Consider the following 2688-nt stretch of genomic DNA (forward strand, 5'->3'; position numbering starts at 1 on the left):
AGAGACACAGTAACTTCATCTTGACAGGCAACTGAGAACTGTAGCTGTTTTATTTTTTTCTATTTATTTTAATTTGTTTCATTTTATTTTATTGAGAAACAAATAGCAATGAGACAGTTTCAAAACTATTAATAGGACAGTTTCAATAATTAATACATTGTACATTGTTATCTTCTTAGTGTTCATCCATTCTACAAGATGCAGACAGAATATCCTGTCCAAACACTATTAGTACAAATAATTTCTTCTCATTGAATTAAGTGAAAGAAGGTGTATATCTATCCTAACTATTCTGCATATCCAGATGCAAAATGGTCCTTCCTTTGTATCACCTTATTTTGTTTAGTCCCCTCAGAGATGGGTATTCCATTCCATCTAAATACTATAGGTGCATAAATTCAGCAAAACAATCCAACACAGACTAGGAGTCCACAATAGTAGTGGGTTATCCACAGAAGTTGTTGACTTGAGCCTTTCACAGCTCAGCATATTAATATGGCTTTACTTTATATACCTTGTCTTTATACTTTTCCGCTGGATGTTTAAGACAAAGGTAAACAAGACCTGTATAACAAGAAATGTAACTTTTGTATCTGAGGAGGTCAGTCAAGTACCCTCAGAATTTATCCCATTACCCTGTACCGCACTTTGCAGATCCTTTGTCAGTGTCAGCCATGTGGATGAGTCATGGCCATTGCTTCACCAATTTGCTCTTTGTGAAAGCCTAAGATAAAGTTTTCTCTCCATGTGACTCTCCTTAGGAACACTCTACATTGTCAATCGCTTTCCTCTGTGACCCCATAATCTTCTTGATCAGAAAATCTGGGACACAACAGAGATGCAGGATGTTACACTACAGGTTCTCCTATGTTGAGTCTTCACTGACCATGAAAGGCTATGGTCAAATTGTTGGCTGTCCTTGCAGCCCTTCAATTTCTCTAATTTTCGGTCTGCAAACTTAGATTGTTAACCCTCCAGAAGAGAAGTTTATTATTACCCTACATCTTATGCTGTGTGTTTTAGGTCCAGGTCATGAGAGAGGGAGCAAAGGAAGAGGTCATTGATATATTGAAGGAATACCTGGGCTAAAGAGCAAGGGTCTTGAGGTCAGCAGCAAGAGCTTGGCTAAGGAAGTAAGGACTATCTCTGAAAGCTTGAGGCAGGACTGTTTATGTGAGCTGTTTAGATCAGAGTGTCTGGATCAGTACATGAGAAGGCAAAGAGGTCTTGGTAATCTGGGTGTAAGCGAATAGTGAAGAAGGCATCTTTAAGGACTAGCACAGTAAAGTGACTATTGGAAGGAAGGATATGAGATAGCATAGTATAGGGGTTTGACACCACTGGGTGAAAAAGAGTAACCACATTAACAATTTTGAGACCTTGAACTTAGTGATAGGAGCCATTGGGTTTGATTACAGGAAGAAAGAGGGTATTATATGGCTAGTGGACAGTTTTAAGCAAACTATTATTAAGGAGGCAGAGAATGGTGGGCTTGATTCTTTTGATGTTCAGGGGCTTTTGGGTACTGAGAAATGAAGGGAAATGCTGTGGGGTCTCTGAGGCACACTAGTCTAGGTAAAGCATGTGTGGCATGAGTGGGACTGGAAGTGTCTCAGAGTATATGGTCAACAAGGGAAGAGGGAGGGAGGAGCTAGCTGTGTTTTTTGTTTTGTTCTTTTTTTTTTTTTAGAACCGGGGATTGAACTCAGACTCTTGTGCTTTCCAGGGAAGTACTTATTCTACTGATCCATCTTTCTGGATCTCTAGCTGTACGTTGAAGTTTGGTTTATAGGATGTAGGGGATAGGTGATAATCAGTGATTTTTGTTGAATGTCTCTCTCCATGCAAGGTTTAGGGCATTTTGGGATCATAAGGAAATTGTGAGCGAAGAACAGTGTCAGCAAGGAATCAGCCTGACTGAAGGGGTCATGTAGGTCTGCAATCAACACCCACTATGGAGACTGTAGAGCTAATATAACAACTTTAGAACTCAGGAAGAACACTATATGTGGTCTCCATATCAGCAAGAAAAGAATTGTTTTGCTTTGTTTTATTTTGTTTTTTAACCTGAGATATCCAGTGAGACTCAAGACTCTTGAGAAAGGTACTGCAATGTAGGCCATGGAACCCAAGCTTTGTTGTGTCTTCACAGTGTCAAGACCAAATGGGTCAAGTATATGGATCTGACTGTAGCAAAGTTTCCTGTGAGAGCAGGGAATTGGATGACTTACCCACTCTCTGGCGGACAGGGCAGTCACATTTCCAATGACCCTTGAGCTTGTAATGTCCTAGTGATGGCTACAAGTTGGGGAAGGCTCATGCCCAGTGTCCTTCACTGCACTTGATCAGGTGGTAGCATTGTTTACGCTCAGTATTACCTTGTCAAGGTCCTGCTTTGATGGGAGTTCCGAGTTTCACAGTCAAATGTTGGCAGTGTGTATACATAATTCTGGTCTCTACTACTGAAGACATGGAAAGTTAGATTAAGTAAGTTTTCCTGTGGGATTTGAGAGCCAAAATTTGTCTTTTTAGCTTGTGTGAATGTCAAGAACAGATAGGGGTATAGAATAGGAATTAATAGCAATTTTGTTTTAGGAGAATCTGGGTCTCCAATAGTATACTTAGTTTGGAGCCATGCACTTGATTACTATAATTTTATGTGAATATCAAGTACTTTGAAATATAAAG

This window comes from Octodon degus, unplaced genomic scaffold (genome assembly GCF_000260255.1).
Source record: "Octodon degus isolate 3935 unplaced genomic scaffold, OctDeg1.0 scaffold00386, whole genome shotgun sequence".
In the NCBI taxonomy this organism is placed as follows: domain Eukaryota; kingdom Metazoa; phylum Chordata; class Mammalia; order Rodentia; family Octodontidae; genus Octodon; species Octodon degus.